This window comes from Furipterus horrens, unplaced genomic scaffold (assembly GCF_987537825.1).
Source record: "Furipterus horrens unplaced genomic scaffold, mFurHor1.1.pri manual_scaffold_12, whole genome shotgun sequence".
In the NCBI taxonomy this organism is placed as follows: domain Eukaryota; kingdom Metazoa; phylum Chordata; class Mammalia; order Chiroptera; family Furipteridae; genus Furipterus; species Furipterus horrens.
Window position 1 is genome coordinate 67,026,045 of NW_028327182.1, and position 21,917 is coordinate 67,047,961.

A 21,917-nucleotide genomic window follows, 5' to 3' on the forward strand; every position below is an offset into this window, starting at 1 on the left:
TATTCTGGTACTACAAAATGGAATATTCTGTATCTGTTAAGTTCAATTAGTCTCATATAGTGTTGTTCAAGTATTCTATTTCCATATTGATTTTCTTTTGGATAATCTATCTGTTGTTTGAAATGGGGTATTGAATTCTACTGTTACTGCATTGTTGTCTTCTCCTTCTTTAAGAGTTCTTAATATTTTCTTTATATATTTAGAGTCTCCAATATTGAGTGCATATATATATATATAATATATATATATATATTTATATATGTTTATTATATCCTCTTGATTGTCATCATATAATGCCTTTCTTTGTTTCTTCTGACAGGTTTCAAACGTCCATTTTGTCTGATATAAGAATTGCCACTTCTCTCTTCTGTTTACTGTTTGCCTAGAATATAGTTTTCTAACCTTTCAGCTTCATCTCATCTGTGTCCTTAAAGTTAAAGTGAGTTTCTTGTAGGCAACACATGGTTGAGTTTTTAAAAAAATCCATTCAACCATTCTATACTTTTACTTTTCCCTCCTCCACACTTAATGTTATTGATGTGACAATGTATATCTTTTTATATTGTGGAACTATTAAATTATTGTAGTTATAGTTTTTTAAAATGCTTTTGTCTTTTAACTCTTACAATAGAGAGAAAGTGATTTACAGCTCATTTCAGCCTTTTACTTCACATTGTTTACTGGAGATTTGTTTCCTTTCTTTGATTGTGTTGTGCTTTTTTGATTCTTTATATTCCTTGTAGATTTATTTTGTCATTTGTACGTTTGAAGAAGCAGTTACCTCTTTCAGTCTTCCTGGACTGATTTTGACTGGGAGGCGTGTGTTGGTCAGCAGTGCTTGGTATCAACCACTCTAAGGCTGGGGACAAGATCCCCTTTGCTTTCTTTTTTCTGTCCTGGAGGAAAAGCATCAGTTCTCTCCTTTTTCTCAATCATGATAAAAATGTTGACTGTAAGAGGATGGCCTCCCCTTTTCTTTGTTTGTCACTGTATCTGGGACTAAGCTCTTTTGGTTTTCCAGTGCTCTGTGTGAGACAAGGTAGAAACCAACTTTCCAGAAGGCTCTCTTACTATTCTTCCATGGGATAATCATGGAATAAGGCAATCTTCTTGGTTCTGAGCTAATCCTGTTCAGGGGAAGGACTGATGTGAGTACACTGAAATTGCTCTTCTTACCCATATAAATATGGCTGCTTCTTACTTTGTGCTCCTTTCGGTTGCTTCTACTTCTTAGCTAGATTCTGAATTTCTCCTTAAGGTATTTTGGTTTCAATATTATTGTTAAGGCAATGTTTCCATGGAGGGGTGATGTATAAGGCTTTCTATTGTATTTTGCCATCTTGCTGACATTAGCCCTTACGCAGAACTTTAACTATACAGTATTTCCTCACTTATCACGGGTATTACGTTCTAGACCCCCTGCCCCCCGTGAAGTAGGAAACTTACATTTATTCTACCTTATTTTAACAACATATGTACACAATACTGCAAAATCCTGCAATATAGTGAAAAATCCATGATAAATAATTAAATATAATATTTTTTAAAAATCCCCTGATACAGTGAAGCCGCAATAAGTGAACTGCGATAGAGCAAGGGACTACTGCGCTATAAAAGATGTAGTCTTTGTTTATTGAGTTTAATGTCTGGGCTTCCTTAGGAATGGTTTCTGCCAATTTCTTTTTTTTTTTTTTCTGTGAATGATGGATAATTTTCTGTTTGTTTATATGCTTTGTATTATTCTTTGAAAATTGAATGATTTAAATACTACACTGTGGTAAGTCAGGAAATTATATTTTTTTCCATCCCATGGGATTGGTGTTGATGGCTATGGGCTACAGTTGTCCATTTGTGTATTGATTTTCCAAAATTATTTTTGCAAAGATTGTATTTCTTGTCCTCTGTGACCACTGAACTCTTTATTTTTTTGTTATCTCTGTGGTCACCCTGGTATTTTTTTCATAGAATATTATTTATTAGTGAAGACTAATTAGGGCATATATCAACATATAGTTTAATATTTTAATGTTGATTGAAAAGTCATTATAAAATGATAGGTATGATTTTTAAAAGTAAAACATTTTATTTTTAGATATTTATATAGAAATATGTAAGTTAAAAGTCATTAAACTGATTTGATTTTTTACTTAAATTAATAATTTTTACAATTAAAAAAATTTCAATTACAGTTTACATTCAGTATTATTCTGTATTAGTTTCTGATGTAGAGCATAGTGGTAAGGCAATCATGTGCATTACAGAGTGGTCCCCCAATATTTCAAGAACCCACGTAGTACCATGCATAGTTAGTACGATATTATTGATAATATTTCCTATACTGTAATTCACATCACTGTGACTGTTCTGTAACTACCAATTTCTGCCTCTTAATCCCTTCACTTTTTCACCCAGCCCCTTGAATCCCCTCCCCTCTTTCAACTATCAGTCTGTTCTCTGTATCTATGAATCTGTTTCTCTTCTATTTTGTTCTTTATATTACACATATAAATGAAATCATACAATATTTCTTTCTTTATCTGACTTATTTGACTTAGCATAATACCCTGAAGGTCCATCCATGCTGTTGTAAAAGGTAAAGTTTCATTCATTTTTATGGCTAAATAGTACTCTTTTGTGTATATGCATCACAGCTTTCTTAGGCACTCATCTACTGATGGGCACTTGGGTTGATTCCATATCTTGGCTGTTATAAATAATGCTTCAGTGAACATAGGGATGCATATATTCTTTCAAATTAATGTTTTGGGATTCTTCAGATATATTCCCAGAAGTGGCATTGCTAGGTTATAAGACAATTCAATTTCATTTTTAATTTTTTGAGGAACCTACACACTGTTTTCCATAGTGTTTGCACCAATCTGCATTCCCACCAACAGCGCACTAGGACTGCCTTTCCTCCACATTCTCATCAACACTTGTTGTTTGTTGATTTATTGATGATAGCCATTCTGGTAGGTGTGGGGTGATATCTCACTGTGGTTTTCATTTGCATTTTTCTGATGATTAGTGACCATGAGCAACTTTTCATATATCTATTGGTTATCTGCATGTATTCTTTAGAGAAGAGTCTATTCAGGTCTTTTGTCCAATTTTTAATTGGGTTGTTTGTTTTTCTGGTGTTGAGTTGACTGAGTTCTTTATAAAATTTGGATATTAACCTCTTATCTTATGGATTGTTAGCAAATATCTTTTTGTTTTGTTGTTGGCTGTCTTTGCTGTGCAAAACTTGTTTTAGTTCATTGTAGTCGCATTTGTTTATTTGTTCATTTCCTTTACCCAAGACAATATGTCAGAGATTTTTTAAAATTTCTAATCCTATTCCTGACAGAGGCTTACTTAAATACCAACAACAACCACAGCAACAACACAACCAAAGTACTACCCTTTTCTTAGCAGATTGGCTCTGAGCTGGGAAATTGCGTCAACATTTAGCCAGGCTGCTGAAATTCTGCCTCAAACTTCCCCTCCCACTTATGTAGAGACTGAATATCAATTAGAGGTGTTAGCTTAGGATTTTTTTCAGTTCTTTTCTGAACACGCTTCTGACTCTGAGCATGATGCAGGTTGCATTACAGATTCCTTAGTGTATACAGTAGCACATGAAAGCTCTTACTTCCTTTTTTTCTAAAAGTATATTTTATAGATTATGTTGTTACAGTAGTTCAAATTATTTTCCCCTTCACTCCCCTCGACCCAGTACCCATTTCTCTCCAACAATCTCACTCCGCCTTAGTTCATGTACATGGGTCGTGCATATAAGTTCTTTGGCTTCAACTTTTCCTATATTATACTTAACTTTGCCCTATTTTGTACCAACTAATTATACTTATTAATCTTCGTACCATATCCCCATTTCTCCCCCTCCTCCCTCCCAGCTGATAACCCTCCAAATGATCACTATACCTATGATTCTGTTCCCATTCTGGTTTGTTTTGTTGGATTTTGTTTTGTTGGATTTTGTTTTTATTTTTTAGATTCAGTTGTTGATAGTTGTGAGTTTGTTGTCACTCCAGTGTTCATAGTCTTGATCTTCTTTTTCTTAAGTAAGTCCCTTTGACATTTCGTATAATAATGGCTTGGTGATGATGAGCTCCTTTAGCTTTGCCTTGTCTGGGAAGCACTTCATCTGCCCTTCCATTCCAAATGATAGCTTTGCTGGATAGAGTAATTCTGGTTACAGGTTGCTTTTGATCACATTGAATACTGCTTGCCAGTCCCTTCCTGCCTGCAAAGTGTCCTCTGAGAAATCAGCTGATAGTCCTATAGGCAACCCCCTGTAGGCAACTCTCCACCTCTCTCTTGCTGTCCCCAGGACTCTGTCTTTATCTTTCACATTTGGCACCTCAATCATGATGCATCCTGGTGCAGTCCCCTCTGGGTCCACCTCGCCTGAAACGCTCCATGCTTCCTGGACCTTTATGTCCATCATCTTCACAAAATTTGGAAAGTTTTCCTCATTTTTTTCAATTCTTGCTTCCTTATTCTGCCCTGGTTGACTGCTTTTTTCTTCCTTATGTGAAATCATTGATTTGAACTCCGGTATCCTTCCCTTCACCATTGGTTTTGTGTGGATTTTCCTGCATTTCACTTAGCATAGCCTTCACTTCTCTTATGTGTTTGCTGTACTCAAGCATATCTGTCAAGCCTGTGAGCATCTTTATCACCAGTGTTTTGAATTCTGCGTCTGTTAGGTTGTCTAGCTCCTCATCTGTTAGGTTGGCTATCTCCTTGTCACTTAGTTCTCCCACTGGAACCTTGATCCATTCCCTCTTTGGGGCCATACCTCTCTGTCTCCTCATTCTGACAGGCTCCTGTGTTTGTGTGCCTCTGCATCCCAGGTAGAGTTGTTGCTCCTGTTTTGTTGTAAGGGGTGGAGCCTTAGGGATTCGTCAGTACAAGATGACCTGTTTCACCACGTTTTGGCACTGTATGTGGGGGAGGGGCCTGAGAGGGAACAATGCCACCTACCCAGCACTCGTCCCTTTTCCAGGCACCTCTCCCCACCAAACTGGTGCCCACCTAGCTGCTGCCCTGGCCATCGTTCCTAGAGTGGGTGGGTCTGCGGACGTTCTAGGACCGTGACAGCCCTTTAAATAAGCAGACTCTGCTGAGAGACTGGCAGTTTCTGCCTCCACCCCAACCCCCACTGGTCTGCACAGTCAGAAGCAATGAGGCTTGATTTTCCCCAGTTGCTGGGACGATGAGCTGCAAGGTCCAGTGAGGAGCTGGGAATGCTCCTCAGGTGTCCCTCCTGACTTTTTAAAATGTGTTACTGTGCTTTCCACTGGCCTGCCACTCCTGCCGCTACTGCCACTACTGCCGCCACCACATTGCATCCTCTCCAACCCAGCTCTGCCCCTCCTACCTGTCTGCATGAGATTTCTTCTTTATATCTTTGTTTACTGGACTTCCATGCAGCTTGATTTTCTGGAACTTCTTGTTGTTTTTTTAGTTTTGAGGTAGTTGTGTTCTTTCTTAGTTGTGGAGGGAGACGCAGCGTGTCTGTCTATGCCTCCATCTTGGCTGGAAGTCCTAGAAATACTGAAAGCTCTTACTTCTTTAAGTATCTTCTTCCTTAGGCTTTTGGTTAATCTGCAACCTGCTCCATGTGATGGAAGATGGAAGATGGTAGCTGAATAAGAAAAAATGCCATAATACTTCCTTACTGAAATTTAACAGCCTTTTTTTTTTCTTTTCATTAAATGCTCTCTTGGTACTTTAAGTTTTTTACATACATACATATTTTATATATAGATTGTATACATCCAAAACTGTCCATGAGTTTTTGCCAGCTCAATTGCTGTTTCAGTGAAGGAACTTATTTTTTTGAGCTTTCTACTCTGCCATTTTTCATTACATCATTCTGACATCTGTACTTATACCTTTAGACAATTGTATCTATTGGTTTTCTACTCTGGTCTATGATAAAATTAATATGACTCCTCTTTATCCTCTCTATCTTCCTGTACACCACAGGATTTTTGGGTAGCGATATTATATTTCTTAACTTTTGTCTATTTACTATTAAAATGTTCATACTTTTATTAATTGATCTGTCAACTTTAATTTATATCCTTTGAATCCCAGGTGTTAGAAATGAGACAGTTGATTAATTTTACTACCAACATTTTTTCCTCTTCTACTTCCTATACTTGTTGTTATATAATTTCTACATTGTCATGACATAAAACTGTATTATCGTTTCTGCCAAACAGTTCTTTTTATGTGTTTTTATCTTGGCTCTGCAGATTAATATATTCAATACTTATTGCTATAGTTTCCTCATTTTTGCCTTAGTTTGCTGAATTTAATTCTCTGCTAGTTTACTCAAAATGAGCTCATGAGAACAATAGTCACTAAGTATTTGCATTGAGAAAGCTGTCTCTTTTTAGTTTTTATACTTTAAGGAAAGATGTCTAGATATAAAATTCTCAGTTTACTCTTTCTTTACTTGAGTATCCTATAGAAATTTCTTCACTGTCTTTTGACACTATATGTACTTTGAAAAAAAAACTAAGAAAAGTGTTTCTTCTCATAAGTGGCTTGACTTTCTTGTCTTGTTACATAAAGAATTATGTACTTACCTTAAAAATATAACAGTTATTTTAATATATATCTCAGAATTTACTGTTGTGGTAAGTAGAATAAGTGTTCACACCCTAATCCCTGAAACTTGTGAGTATATTACTTTACATGTTAAAGGGACTTTGCAAGTGTGAGGGGAGGGGTGGGTTATAAGATTGGGTGAAAAAGATGAAGACATTAAGCAAAAAAAAAAAAAAAAAAACATAGACATGGATTTTGGTATAGTAATTTTCAGAAGGAAATAGGTGAGGTGGTAGAAGAGGGTATATGAGTGTTATATGGTAATGGAAAGAGACTTGAATTGGGGTGGTGAACACAGTGCAATATGTAGACAATGTTTTATAGAACTGTACACCTGAAACTTATACAGTTTTATTAACTAGTGTCAATAAACTCATATCTTTTTGAGTCATATGTCATAAAAGAATTAAAAAGAATTAAATAAAAAAATAAGGAACTTGGAACAGGAGCAACACAGAGGTTAACACAGACAGGAGACTTCTGACCAAGATGGAGGCCTAGACTAACACATTCCGTCTCCCTCCACAACTAAGAAGGAATACAACTACTGCAAAACCAGAAATAACCAGAAGTTCCAGAAAATAAATGGAAGTCTAATGTGTGAAGTTATAAAGAAGTGGTGCTTGTCTGGACAGGTAGGAGGGGTGAAGCCAGAGTGGAGAGGCCAAGTTGTGCTGACGGTGGCAGCAGTGGCAATGGCGGCAGGACAGCAGTAAGTACAGACACCCATATTTAAGGGGAGGCAAGAAGAACCTGGGGAGCACCCCCGGCTGTAGACCAGACCCATCATTTTGCGATTTCAATGCCATGGAAGACAGACCCCCATTGCCTTGGACTGTGAGGCCCAGAGGGAGTAGGGATGGAGGAGGAGGCTCCCAGTCTCTCAGCAGAGAGTGAATGACAGGAATCCATTTTGGACCCCCATCTCCACACAAAATACCACAGCATGGTGAGAAGGGTCACCTGGTTGTGATGAGTGCACGGAGCTCTGCCCCCTATAGCATAGGAGGTGTGACAGCCCTGCCCAGGAAGCAAAGGTAAACACAAAACTGTCAGGATGGCACAGATCATGATAGAGATCCTGGTGATGCAGCTGACCGGACAGCAAATATCTAATCTAGCTAAACAGCAGATAGGAGATCTTTCTGAGGCACAGTTCAGAGCTTTGGTTATAAAAATGCTTACAGGCCTAACAGCAGATCTTAAACAAGATACGGAAGGAATGAAGGCTAGTCCTCCTGAAATGAACAAAAACACATACAAAACTAGTGGTGAGGGAAAGAAAACCAGGGATCAAATCAACAAATCGGAACATAGGGAAGGAAAAAACAGTCAACCAGTACAGAAAGAGGAAACGAAAAGTGAGGAAAATAAGGAGAGATTCAGAAACCTACTGGGACAGCTCTAAGTGGGCCAACATCTGAATCAAAGGGTTGCCAGAAGGTGAAGAAGAAGAACTAGAAATTGAAAAAATATGTGAAAAAACAATGAAGCAGAACTTCCCTAACTTGGGGAAGGAAATAGATTTACAGGTCCAGGAAGCACAGAGAGTTAAAAAAAAACTGGACCCAGGGAGAACCACTCCCAAGACACATTATAATCAAATTGTCAAAAATTAAGGATAAAGAGAGAATCTTAAAAGCAGCAAGAGAGAAGAGAATTACGTACAAAAGGGTCCCAATAAGATTATCAGCTGATTTCTCAAAAGAAACTCTGCAGGCAAGAAGGGGCTGGCAAGAAATATTCAAAGTAATGAAAAGCAAAAATCTACAACCACAGTTACTCTATCCAGTGAAGCTGTCATTCAGAATAGAAGGTCAGAGAAAGTGCTTCCAGGACAAAGTAAAACTGAAGCAGTTCATCAGATTCAAACCACCGTTATATGAAATGTTAAAGGGACTTGTTTAGGAGAAAGAGGATCAAAACTATGAACATTAAAATGAAAACTGTATCACAACAACCAACAGCAGAAGCATTGAAACAAAGGCAAACTAAGTAGGCAACGAGAGTGGGAAAAGAATTATAAGTATGGGGAACATTTTGTGGGGAGGTTTGCAAGGAGGGGGAAGGGGGGAAAGGGAGGGAGGTGGTACAGAAATTAAGAAGCATAGTAGGAGAGAGTGGAGTAGACAGGAAGATGTTGAGAAGAACTATATGAACAACCAATGGACATGGACTAAGGAGGAGGGGGACAACTGGAGGGTGGGTCACTGGGTGGATGGGAACAAAGGTAAAAGAAATTGGGACAACTGTAATAGCATAATCAATAAAGCATATTTAAAATTGTTTTAAATGATAAGGAATTTGGAGAGATTACTCTGGCTCATTTAGGTGGACCCATTGTAATCACAAAGCTCCTTACAAGACAGATTTAGCAGGGTCAGAGTCAGAGAAGGCAGTGTGGTATCATAGAAGAATTCAAGTGATGTCCTTGCTACCTGGGTAGATGGAAGAAGCTATGAGCCAAGGGATGCAGGCAGATTGTAGAACTGGAAAAAGCAAGGGATGGAGTTTCCAGATTCCAGAAAAAAACAAAAACAAAACAAAACAAAAAAACCACAGACTTGCTAACATCTTGACTGTTGCACAATGAGACTTCTGATGTTTAGATTGTGAGATAATAAATGTGTGTTGTTTTAAGCCACTATATTTGTGACAGTTCATTACAGAATCAATAAGAAACTAATAAAACTATTCAGAATCAACTTTCCCTGGCATATGATGTTCTCTTTCAGTACATAGTAGCTCTTGTTGCCCTGCTTGACATTTTTTTGTGTTTTTTGACTCCAGGGTTCTAATTATATATAGGCTGATAATTCTTTCCCTGTCTTCCATACTATATTGTACTACATTTTTCTCAAATTATTAACTCCTTTTTATAATTTCCATCATATTTTATTTTGTGTAAAATCTATTTGCTCCTAATTTCCCAAGTGCTTTAGCTGACATAGAAACTTCTAGGATTGTCTGTAAGAAAGCTGATTTTTGTTGGCTCTTTGTGAGGTTTGCCACTACCAGGTTCTTTAGTTATTTTTTGTTGTTTCTTTTCTTTACTTCTGTATTTAGCCTCAATGTAATCTCATTTGCTTTTGTCATTCCTTGCAGCTATTTTGAAGAGCATAGATCTGTCTGTTTCTTTCATATGATTTACAGGAGGTAAAGAAGGATAGATGTATTTTGTTAATTATGTTGATAATGAGAGTCTCTTGCTTATTTCATTTCAACATAATTATTTCATAAAAACAATGATGAAATTTACTTTAAATCTCTCAATGGAATTTGATGCTTGATTATTCCCTTTTTCTTGAAACACATGCTTCTCTTGATTTGTTTCTCTACCCATGTTCCAACCTTTTTGGCCACACATTTTTAAACACTTTTGCAGATTACTCTTTTTAAAATTATATTTTATTAATTATGCTCTTACAGTTGTCCCAATTTCTTCCTTTTTGCCTCCCTCCACCCAGAAACCCCACCCCAATCCCTAAGTCAACCGCACACCTTTGTTCATGTCCATGGGTCATCTATATAAGTTCATTGGCTTCTTCATTTCCTATGCTCTACTTTACATCTCCATGATTATTCTATAACTAATAATCTGTGCTTCTCAATCCCTTACCTTTTCACCTATTCCCCTAATTGCCACCCCATCAGGCAGCCCTCAAAATCATTCTCCAGATTTATTATTGTGTTTCTCTTCTATGTGTTTGCTTAGTTTGTTTTTTAAGTTCAGTTGTTGATAGATGTGTATTTATTGCCATTTTAATGTCCATAGTTTTGATCTATTTTTTTTTTAAAGCCCATTTAACATTTCATATAATAGTGGTTTGGTGATGATGAACTCCTTTAGCTTTTTCTTGTCTAGGAAACTCTTGTGTTTTTTTGTTTTTTTTTTTAATAATTTGTTTGTTTGTTTATTTATTTGTAGAGAGAGGGGAAAGGAGAAAGAGAGGGAGAGAAACATCACTGTGTGGTTGTCTCTCACTCATGCCCCCAACTGGGGACCTGATGTGCAACCTAGTCATGTGCCCTGACTGGGAATCGAGCCAGTGACACTTGGCTTGCAGGCCAATGCTCAACCCACTGAGCCACAGCAGCCAGGGCTAACTGCCCTTTGATTCTACATGATAGCTTTGCTGGATAGATTAATCTAGGTTGTAGATCCTTGCTTTTCATGGCTTTGAGCATTTCTTGCCAGTCCCTTTTAGCCTGCAAAGTTTCTTTTGAGGTATTAGCTGACAGTCTTTTGAGAACGCCCTAGGTAGCTAACTGCTTTTATTTTGCTGCTTTTAAGATTCTATTTTTAACCTTTGGCATTTTGATTATGATGTGTCTTAGTGCGGGCCTCTTTGCATCAATCTTGTTTGGGACCCTCTCTGCTTCCTGGACTTGTATGTCTATTTCCTTAACCAAATTAGGAAAATATTCTTTCATTATTATTTCAAATACATTTTCAACTCATTGCTCTTTCTCTTCTCCTTCTGGCACCCCTGTGGTACGAATGTTGGTATGCATGAAGTTGTCCCAGGGATCCTTATACTATGTTCATTTTTTAATATTCTTTTTTCTTCTTGCTGTTCTGGTTGCTTGTTTTTTGCTTCCTTAAGTTCCAAATCATTAATTTGATTCTTGGCTTCATCCATGCTGCTGTTTCCCTGTAAATTTTTCTTTATTCTGGTTAGTATATTCTTCATTTTTTAAAAAAAAATTAATTTTATTATTTTTCTATTACAGTTGTCCCAATTTTCCTCCATTGCTCCCTCTGCCCACCCAGCCTACCCTTTTCTCACAGGCATTGCCCTCCCTGTTGTTCATGTCCATGGGTTATTTTTGGAATTCCTTTAATAAACCCTTCCTCTACTTATTCTCCTTCTCTCCCTCCCCTCCCAATAACTGTTATTCTGTTCCTTGTTCAGTTTTGTTCATTTGTTTGTGTTGTGCATTAGTCTCCTGTATCAAGTGATATCATACAGTATTTTTCTTTCATTGTCTGGCTTATTTCACTAAGCATGATTCTCTCTAGTTCCATCCATGCTGTCACAAATGGCAGGAGTTCCTTCTTTCTTTCTGCTGCATAGTATTCCATTGTGTAAATGTACCACAGGTTTTTTTTTTTTTTCAGATTTAATGTGTTTTATTGATTAAAATATTACATTTGTGCCAGTTTCCCTTCCCTCTGCTCCCCTCCACCCGGTGGCCCCCCTCCCTCCAGTTGTCCCCCCCTTTTAGATTATGTCCATTAGTTGTGCATACAGTTCCTCCCAACCTCTCTCCGTCTATTCCATTCCCTCCTACCTTGATCCCCAATTCCTATATCATCTCCCTCCCTTTCCCTATTCCCCCTCCCTATTGACCTCCCCCCAATATGCTTCCCGTACCCACAGTTCCTTTTCCACTCTCGTTGCCTATTTAGCTTGCCTTTGTTTCATCTCCCTAGCTTCTGTTTTTTTAAACCAGTCCCTTTAACATCTCATATAACAGTGGTTTGGATCTAATGAACTCTTTCAGTTTTATTTTGTCCTGGAAACACTTTCTCTGTCCTTCTATTCTGAATGACAATTTCGCTGGATAGAGTATTCGTGGTTGTAGGTTTTGGATTTTCATTACTTTGAATATTTCTTTTTTTTTTATTTTATTTTATTTTTTATTTTGGTTTTTCAATTACAGTTGTCCCCTTTTCCCCCAATTTCTCTCCCCCACCCAACCCACCCCCTCTCCCGCAATCATATCCCTCCCCGTTGTCCATGTCCATGAGTCTTTTACTTTGAATATTTCTTGCCAGTCCCTTCTTGCCTGTAGGGTCTCCCTTGAGAAGTCAGCTGATAGTCTAATTGGGACCCCTTTGTACATAATTCTTTTCTTCTCTCTTGCTGCTTTTAAGATTCTCTCTTTATCTTTAATTTTTGACATTTTGATTATAATGTGTCTTGGAGTGGTTCTCCCTGGGTCCAGTCTCTTGGGAACTCTCCTTGCTTCCTGGACCTGCAAGTCTATTCCCTTCCCCAAGTCTGGGAAGTTCTCCTTTATTATATTTTCACTCAATTTTTCAAGTTCTAGTTCATCTTCCTCATTCTCTGGCAAACCAATGATTCTTATGTTGGGCCTTTTATAGCTGTCCCAGAGGTTTCTGATCCTCTCATTGTTGCTTCCCATTTCCTCTCGCTGCATTGGTTGACTGCTTGTTCCTTCTCCATATTCCAGTTTGTTGAAATGAACTCTGGATTTTTTCTCACCTTCTATCTCGTATGCGGTTTTGTTCCTTTCGTTATGAAATTTTTTCGCTTCTTTCTTATCTTTTTCCTGCTCTTTTGTGAATTCTGTAAGCCCCCTGATAACAATGGCCCAGAACTGAGCCTCTGACAGGTTTCTTATCTGTTCATCTGTCAGGTTCTCTATCTGCTGTCTGGTGAGTTGTGTCACCGGGATTTCTATAGTTGTATGCCTCATTTTGACAGATGCGTTTTGTTTTCTTGGGCTGGCTGTCCGGGGCAGTGCCTGTGTACTCGTAATGACCCAGCGACCGGCGCCGTTTGGCGTCACAAATCAGCGACCGGCGCCTGCCTGTCCGCGACCTATTTCGCAGCCCTGTGGTGCTTTCTTTGGGGGCGGGGGTCCAAGATGGATTCACACAGTTATTCAGCTAGGAGACCGGGATCCGTCCTCCCGTCCCCCTGGGCCTCACTGTTCAAAGCGATGCGGTGGCCGCTCTCCCCAGCGCCGGAGTCGCGCACCGCCAGGGGCTTGCGCAGCCGGGATTCCTCGCCGGAGTCGCGCACCGCCAGGGGCTTGCGTAGCCGGGATTCCTCGCCGGAGTCGCGCACCGCCAGGGGCTTGCGCAGCCGGGATTCCTCGCCGGAGTCGCGCACCGCCAGGGGCTTGCGTAGCCGGGATTCCTCGCCGGAGTCGCGCACCGCCAGGGGCTTGCGCAGCCCGGATTCCTCGCGGAGTCGGCACCGCCAGGGGCTTGCGCAGCGGGGATTCCTCGCCGCCCGCCGCTCCGGGTGCGACCGCAAACAGCACTGCCCTCTTTAACTCTTACCTGCCCAAATGGCACCGCTGGTTTATAACTTCATATGTTGGACTTCCGTGTAGTTTTATTTTCTGGAAATTCTAGTTATCCTTTGTTTTGAAGTAGTTGTATTCCTCTCTAGTTGTAGAGGGAGACCTAGCGTGTCCGTCTAAGCCTCCATCTTGGCCGGAAGTCCTAATCCACTCATCTACAGATGGGCACTTAGGCTGTTTCCAGCACTTGGCTATTGTAAACAGTGCTGCTATGAACATAGGGGTACACAAGTTCTTTAAAATGGGGGTTTCAGGATTCTTCAGGTATAATTCTAGCAGTGGAATTGCTGATTCAAAAGGCAGTTCCATTTTTAGTTTTTTGAGGAAATTCCATACTGTTTTCCATCGTGGCTGCACTAGTCTGCATTCCCACCAACAGTGCACTAGGGTTCCCGACTGTCCACATTCTCACCAGCACTTGTTTGTTGATTTGTTGATGATGGCCAGTCTGACTGGTGTAAAGTTGTATCTTGACCCGTCCCGCAGGTCGAGCAACGAGGACCCTAGAGGGGGAGTGAGGATGAGAAAGGGGCAAGAGGCACAAAGAATGGAGACAAGACAGTGCTCTGATCAAGTCTCGTTTATTCTTAGTAAAAACAGCATTCTTATAGCTCAGGAGAGGAGGAATTTTTCACTAGGGAGGAGCGGAGCTGCAGCTGGGGCGTTATCTTGACAGATAAGAGTTACGATGAAGGACAGCAACTCCCAAGAAGAGAAAGAGGGAAGTTGCCCTTAATTAGGAGCAGACAACTGTTATGGGATAATGAGGCCATGCCAAGCAGAACTTTAGGATGCCGGTCAGCAAGACTTTAGCCGAGGAACTTTTTAGTTCCCCACAGGTCCCCCTTTTTTATTTTATTTAAGCTGAGAGCCTTGCGGGGACTGCGCCTGTCTTAGGTCGGGAGATCGCCACACGGAGCTAACCTTGCCTTACCCGTCATTGGTTATCTAGGGCAGCTTCATTTTTTGGCCAGATACCTGTCTTAGGTGGCGGCTGGCAATGCGTGTGGTCTCCGGTTGCCCGTCATTGACTGTCCAGTCCAGCTCACCAAGGCATTAGTTACGTGTATGAGCATCATAGTAAGTTGCAGTCTCAGCCTGTTCCAATTTGTGATAATGGACCTGTATTGGCTGCATTTTTATGGCATCTATTTGTTGCTTGATAAAGGCCATCACCTTATTGAAAAGGAAAGGTCCTAAGGATAGAAGCAGGAGTAGCCCTATGAGAGGTCCTAACAGTGGAAGGAGATAGGGAAGGACTCCATTTTGCGGCCCCCCCCAAGGCCACCTTCTATGTCCGGGCAAAAATGCAGTAGTACCCCGAGCAGCAGGATTACGTTCTTCTTGAACATGTCCTGAAATAGAAAATAAGGAAATTTTCCTCAGGGTAAATCCTTATCCCTGGGTTTAGTTGTGGTTATTTATTGTGTCAGACTTGCTATTTATTTGTTTAACCAGACGTTCCGGTAGCCATCTGGCGGACTTCATTTCTTTAGAGTAGATGCACACTGATCCTCGGCCCCAGATAAGTACTGGGTCTGGGCCATGCCAGGAATTAGTTAGTGGATCTTTCCACAAGACCGAAGCGAATTGCTTTTCAGTTTTGGTTTGCCAAAAGCGAGTGGCTGCAGACCGGCCACTAGCATCTAAATTTAAAAAATTGAGTATAAAAAGGGCATGGGAAAGGATGTTTCTTGGTGATCCCCTCGTGGGATACCATTCCCCCTTTTTAATTTTATTTAAAGTAATTTTAAGAGTTTGATTAGCCCTTTCTACTATTCCTTGCCCTTGTGGATTATAAGGGATACCTGTAATGTGTTGGATGTTGAGACGTTTGCAAAACTGAGAGAAATTAGAGCTAATGTATTCTGGCCCATTATTTGTTTTTAGTTGTTGGGGACATCCTAATACTGCAAAGGTGGCCAGCATATGACTAATTACATGTTTGGTGGCTTCGCCCGTTTGAAGGGAAGCAAAAATGAATCCACTATAGGTATTTATAGTAACATGTATGTATTTAAGATTGCCAAAGTCAGAAAAATGGGTAACATCCATTTGCCATAGAGCGTTAGGAATTAGCCCTCTAGGATTTACTCCTAGATGAGGGGTTGGTAAATGGATAGCACATGATGGGCAATTCTTTACTATTTGCCTAGCTTGTTCTTTTGTGATGTGATGCATAAGACGTAGTGTTTTTGCATTAAGGTGATGTAGTTGATGGCTATTTTGTGCAGCAGCGAGTTTGTCCTGAATGCTGTTATTGGCCACAAATAATTGAGAGACCTGGGGAGTTCGGGTGGCAAGATCAGCTTTTTGGTTTCCTTCAGCTAGGGGACCCGGTAATCCGGAATGAGCACGTAAGTGTTCAATGTAAAATGAATGTAACCTTTGAATGATTAATCTTTGTAATTGTCTAAACAGTTCTCCAGCATTGGAGGTGCTCTTTATTTGGCCAGCCGTCTTTAGTAAGGGTACAGAGTGTGCAATGTAAGCACTATCAGTGTATATGTTAAGCGGACGGTCAGGGAAAGCAGAAAAAACCGCCAGTACTGCTTGCAGCTCTGTTATTTGAGCAGAGGTGCTTTTGGTCATAAATGATACCTTTTTATCTAGATATGTGTAAGCTGCTTTGCCAGTGGACGACCCATTAGTGAATACTAACAAGGCATTTGCTATTGGCTGTGATGCTGTGCGTAGGGGAAAAACAAACTCATGCCTGTTAGCGAAATTAAGGAGTTTGTCTGGAGGATAGTGATTATCTAACGTCCCCTTAAAGGAAGCCAGAGAAATGGGCCAAGAATCAGTAGATTGCATGAGCCAATTAATTTGATCAAGGTTATAGGGTTGGATTATTATGTCTGGCTCCTTGCCAAAATAGCATTTACCCTGATCACGGCCTTTTATAATGAGCTTAGCTACAGATTGATAATATGGTTCAATGACCTTTTTAGGAGTGGCCGGTAGATGGATCCACATAAGAGGTGCTGTTTGCCAAAATACAGCTGTAGGGGAGAGTGTTGTTTTACATATAATAAATTTTAGAGGTTTGTCATAATTTATAAAAGTAGTAGCCTGGGAATGAATAGCATGTTCAACCTTGTGTATAGCCTGTCTCCCTTCAGGGGAGAGTTCACGGGGGGATGTGGGATTAGCGTCCCCGTGAAGGATATCATATAGTGGCTTAAGTTCCCCTTTGCTGATTTTCAAATAGGGCATTAGCCAATTGATGTCACCTAGAAGTTTTTGGAAGTTATTCAGTGTCTTAAGTTTGTCTAATCTTAATTCTAACTTTTGAGAAGAAACTTGGGACCCTCTTAATTGGAAACCTAGATAATTGTACGGGTCAGTGAGTTGTACCTTGTCTGGAGCTATTTCTAAACCATTGTTTTGCAGAGCAATGCGCATTTCATTATAGCATTTTAAAACTTCAGTTCCTGTCTTGCCTGCAATTAATATATCATCCATATAATGTATTATATACATGTTAGGCCAGCGGTTTCTTATAGATTGTAGAGCTGTGGCTACAAAAGATTGACACAAAGTAGGACTATTTGCCATCCCTTGGGGCAGGACACGCCACTGAAATTTTTTCATGGGTGCTCTAAAATTTGTTTCTGGCAGGCTGAACGCAAAGCGCTTTTGATCTTCCGGATGCAAGGGAATGGTGAAAAAACAGTCTTTTAAATCTATGACTATTTTGAAATAGCCTAATGGTATGGCGACGGGTGAAGGGAGCCCTGGCTGTAGGGCTCCCATGAGCACCATAGTCCGATTCACTACTTTTAGATCTTGTAGTAATTGCCACTTGCCTGATTTCTTTTTGATAACAAAAATAGGGGTGTTCCATGGAGAGTTACTGGGGACAATATGGCCAGCCTCGAGTTGCTCCTGTACCAACTGTTGTGCGGCTAGCAATTTTTTACTAGTAAGAGGCCATTGATCGACCCATACCGGCTCATCGGAGAGCCAAGTAATTTTTTCAGCATGGGCCACAGGAGTGTCAATGGCCCCTAAGAAAAATGGCCTAAACCTGCTCTGTCATTTTTTGGAGGAGTGTTTATAGGTGCCGTTATACCTGTGCTATTCTTTCCTAGTCCCTGACCTGGTATGTATCCTGCTTTTAACATTTGGGCGGTGACCGTGGTGTTGGGACTTCCTATTATTAGTCCTATTTGAGATAGGAGGTCCCTTCCCCAAAGATTTATAGGTAGACCGGCTATAACATATGGTTGGATGGTACCTTGATTTCCCTCCTGATCTTTCCAAGTTAATAATTTAGAGCTTCTCTCAGGGTTCTGACTTTGTCCTATTCCCTTTAAGTGAGTCATGGTTGTGTCTAAGGGCCAGGCTTCAGGCCAATCTTCTCTTTTTATAATTGTAACATCTGCCCCAGTGTCTATTAGGCCAGAGAACTCCTTGCCGTCTAGCCATAGTAGCATAGTGGGTTTTTGTGCTGAAATAATTTTAGTCCAAAAAACGTCAGAGGACCCAAATCCTCGATTGCCTCTGTACTGCGAGACGGCAGTATTAGCAGTAGAGAGTAAAGGCAGGAGCAGTAATTGTGCAAATCTTTGGCCTGAAGCAATGGTGTTAATATGTTTAGGGGAGGAAACCATGACCTTGATTTCTTCGGCAAAATCATTATTTATGACTCCTGGGAGGACCTGCAGACCGTTCATGGTTGAACTACTGCGGCCTATTATTAAACCAAAGGTATTATCGGGAAGAGGGCCAAATATTCCCGTGGGAAGAGCCTGAACCCCCATTTCTGGGGTTAATACTGTATGGGTGGAGGAACTGAGGTCCAATCCTGCGCTTCCTGCTGTGGCTTTGAGGAGGCTTGAAACGGATTGCTGGTTGATGGAACAAAGCTTACTGCCCCATAGATTTGTTTGGGTTTGGGGGCCTGGGGCTGGCCCCTTTTCCCGTTTTCCTGTATAAGTGGCAAACTGTTGCCCTGGGCATCCATTTTAGATTTGCATTCATTTGCCCAATGATTTCCCCTTTTGCATCTGGGACATAACCCTGGAGCTGGAGTTTTATTATTAGATTCCTTTTTCCCTTTGCAATTTCTTGCAAAATGACCAGTTTCTTCACAACTAAAGCATTTTTTCTTCCCTTGTTGAGCTAGAAACTGCTTAACAGTAAAACCCTGCATTGCTGCAGCCATGGCGAGGCCTTGTTGGTAGGCCGCTCCGATGTCAGAGCACAAGCGTATATATCCGCTTAAATCAGTTTTCTTTTTGTATGGCCTAATAGCTGCCTGGCAGGCAGCATTCGCATTTTCGAAAGCTAATTGTTTAACAAAGTCTGTGCCAGCGTCAGTGCTACCAAAAATCCTACCAGCTGCAGTAATGAGTCTATGGACAAAATCTGCAAAAGGCTTATTTGGTCCTTGTTTAATGTTGGTGAGAGAGGAGCTCATATCACCCTTAGTGGGGAGCTTCCTCCATGCTCTTGTACCTGCTGCTTGAATTTGAGCAAAAAGTCCTGGATCATATTGCATTTGATTGTCACTAATTCCATAGTTGCCTTCTCCAATTAACATATCAAAATTCCACCCATTATTTGCCTGCATATTGCGTCTAGCAGTATCCTTACAGATTTCTACATATTCTGATTTCCATAGGAGATAGTCCCCTCCAGCTAGAGTCGCTCGAGCCAATGTTTGCCAATCACTTGGAGTGAGCCACTGATCTGTGACCGATTCTAAAATGGCCATAGTGTAAGGAGCCGTGGCTCCGTATTGAGCTACTGCAGTTTTTAATTCCTTTATGACTTTGAAATCAAATCCAGTGTGGTGTCGCCAGGCCTGTCCCTGGGCATCTACTGTTTCCGACACTGGAAATGTCTCTATTTCCTCCAAGCCTGGTATTAGTCCTGACTGAAGGGGAAGTTTGGGGGCCGCTCCTCTGACTGGGGGCCTCTGGCTTTGGGGGCCCTCTACAGAGGGTTCAAGTTCTTTTCTTTGCTTTCCTATTTTTAGCCCCTCTAATTGTCTTATTAATTCCTGATGCTCCTTTTCTAATTGTATTTGTTCTTTTAAATGTTCAATTTTATTCCTCAGTTCTTCTCGAGGATTAATAACAGGGTATGCAGAAGGGGGAGAGGAGGGTGAGATATATGGCGGTGGCCTTGTTTTCAGAGGCGGCCGTTCAGGGTTATGGTATTTGGCTGCCTCTTCTGCCAAGTGATCCCAATTAACCTCTCCCTCGTCAGAATGATTTGCAGTATAGTCTGATAGGTCTGGATATAACTTCTTTTTTGATTTCACCGACACTTCTTTAGGTGCCGCAGCTCCCCCTTCTGTAATCTGAAACTCTGATGGCTTACACTTCGGACTGTCCTGTTTTTCTTTTGGTTTAACTACTTCGTCCTCACCGTCATTTTCAAGAGATATTAAATTATCCTCCTCTCGGCTGTCATTTCCTTTATTTTTTCTACCTTCCTCCTTATGATTTGTCTTTAAGATATTTTGACCCTTTTTTACTACATTAGCTACTACCAGATCACTATGTCTTTGAGATAAGAGTTCATCTATTAGATTCCAATAAGAGAAGGCGGTTACAGGAACCTTCTCCGGACCAAACGTATCATAAAAGTCTTTTAAGGCATCCCCTACTCTTTTCCACCGTTGTGGATCAATGTTCCCTTCAGTGGGAAACCAGGGACATAAGTCTTTGATATAATCAAAATATTTCAGTAACTGTTTTACTTTAACCTTTACTCCTCGTGCCTTTAATGCCTGTCCGAGCTGTTCAACAAAAAGCTCATGTCGGCTCATTTCTTGCCCCATGATCGCCGTTCACTTACCGAGGTGAGGTCAGCGCGGCAGGTTCCCGCGTAGCCTTTTCCTCTTCTCTACTTGGCCGGCTCCTCGAACGGCGTCCTTCACTGAGTCCCCCGTTCTCGGGCCCCACGTTGGGCGCCACTTGACCCGTCCCGCAGGTCGAGCAACGAGGACCCTAGAGGGGGAGTGAGGATGAGAAAGGGGCAAGAGGCACAAAGAATGGAGACAAGACAGTGCTCTGATCAAGTCTCGTTTATTCTTAGTAAAAACAGCATTCTTATAGCTCAGGAGAGGAGGAATTTTTCACTAGGGAGGAGCGGAGCTGCAGCTGGGGCGTTATCTTGACAGATAAGAGTTACGATGAAGGACAGCAACTCCCAAGAAGAGAAAGAGGGAAGTTGCCCTTAATTAGGAGCAGACAACTGTTATGGGATAATGAGGCCATGCCAAGCAGAACTTTAGGATGCCGGTCAGCAAGACTTTAGCCGAGGAACTTTTTAGTTCCCCACAGTATCTCATTGTGGTTTTTATTTGCATCTCTCTGGTGGCTAGTGATGTTGAGCATTCTTCCATATGCCTATGGACCCTCTGTATATCCTCCTTGGAGAAGTGTTTGTCTTTTGCCCACTTTTTTAATTGGGCTGTCTGTCTTTTTAGTGTTGAGACATGTAAGTTCTTTATATATTTTGGAGATCAATCCTTTATCTGAGGTATCATTGGCAAATATGTTTTCCCATATGCCTGGTTCCCTTTTCATCTTGCTCATGTTTTCTTTTGCTGAGCAGAAACTCTTTAGTTTGATGAAGTCCCATTTGTTTATTCTTTTCTTTATTCCCTTCGCCTTAGGCGATGTATCAGTGAAAATATTGCTATGTGGGGTATCTGAAATTTTCCTGCGTATGTTTCCCTTTAGGACTTTTATGGTGTCATGTCTTACATTTAAGTCCTTATCCATCTTTAGTTTATTCTGGTTTGTGGTATAAGTTGGTGGTCTAGTTTCATTTTTTTGCACATCCCTGTCCAGTTCTCCCAGCACTATTTGTTAAAGAGGCTCTTCTCACTCCATTTTATGCTCCTTCCCACTTTGTCGAATATTAGTTGACATATAGACCTGGGTTTATTTCTGGGCTCTCTATTCTTTCTTATTCATCTCTATGTCTGTTCTTATGCCTGTACCAGGCTATTTGATTACAGTGGCTTTGTAGTATAGTTTGATATCAAGTATTGTGATTCCTCCTACTGTGTTCTTCTGTCTCAAGATTGTTTTGGCTATTCGGGGTTTTTGGTTTTTTTTTTTTTTTTTGTTTTTGGTTCTATATAAATTTTTGAAGTATTTGCTTTAGGTCTGTGAAATATGTCATTGGTATTTTAATAGGGGTTGCATTGAATCTGTAAATTGCTTTGGGTAGTATGGATATTTAATGATGTTGATTCTTCC

General features: G+C 40.5%; 1 protein-coding gene and 1 long non-coding RNA gene across 2 annotated transcripts in view; one reads left to right on the plus strand and one right to left on the minus strand.

The window, feature by feature from the left end:
• The window catches only part of TNFSF13B (TNF superfamily member 13b), a 61,513-nt gene that overhangs the window by 21,849 nt on the left and 17,747 nt on the right, over positions 1–21,917 (plus strand). The gene's annotated exons all lie outside the window — the stretch shown is intronic.
• On the minus strand, positions 14,255–20,984 carry LOC149996304 (uncharacterized). Its single transcript, XR_016507467.1, has 2 exons — positions 20,503–20,984; positions 14,255–15,044 (listed from the first exon to the last, which is right to left on the minus strand). It is a non-coding gene; the product is annotated as an uncharacterized LOC149996304 (long non-coding RNA).